Raw genomic sequence first — 751 nt, forward strand, 5'->3', positions numbered from 1 at the left:
TACTGTTGTATCATATGCACTTGCTAGATGAAGAATGTGATTGAACTAGATGAATTGATTAGAAAAGATGAAGTGGCAATTGCATGAAAATATGAATTTCGTGATTATGAATATGTTTAGGTGACGAAGTGGATTTGTAATATTGTTGTATTAGTAACATGGAAATAGGATTTGTAATTGTATGAGTATGTTTTGTTTTACGAAAATTTATGAAGTTAAAGTATGCGGTAGTACATGAGTGATAAGTTGAATGTTATATGAGCATGATAAATGTTATTCTTTGGCTTTTGGTAGGTCGTAACATGGGGTTAGGGATAGTGGTTTTACAAGTTTTGAGTCTCTTTTATTCGCTTTGTTGATGTTTAAGTTGTTTGAAAGAGAAAATCAGATAATTATGGCGTTTGATTATAGCAAAGTTGTCTTTAAACTGTTATAACTTGATATGCATAAATGATTTTAAGGTGATTCCAATTGGAGGTGATAGCTTGTTCTTTTACGATTCTAACGATAGGTCACACGCCCAAAACGACCAAGAAATGAGTGAGTTATGACCGTTTTACGAAAACTGGATAGTGCTGAGAAATGCGTAGGGTACTCGATCGAGTGGCTCGTACTCGATCGAGTGCACCTTGGTACTCGATCGAGTACCCCTTACTCGATCGAGTAGCCCTGGTAATTTTTATACGCGTGTCTCTGACTTTCACCTACTCGATCGAGTAAGTTATTTACTCGATCGAGTGGCCTGCACTCG

Source organism: Silene latifolia, chromosome 2 (assembly GCF_048544455.1).
Source record: "Silene latifolia isolate original U9 population chromosome 2, ASM4854445v1, whole genome shotgun sequence".
Lineage (NCBI taxonomy): Eukaryota > Viridiplantae > Streptophyta > Magnoliopsida > Caryophyllales > Caryophyllaceae > Silene > Silene latifolia.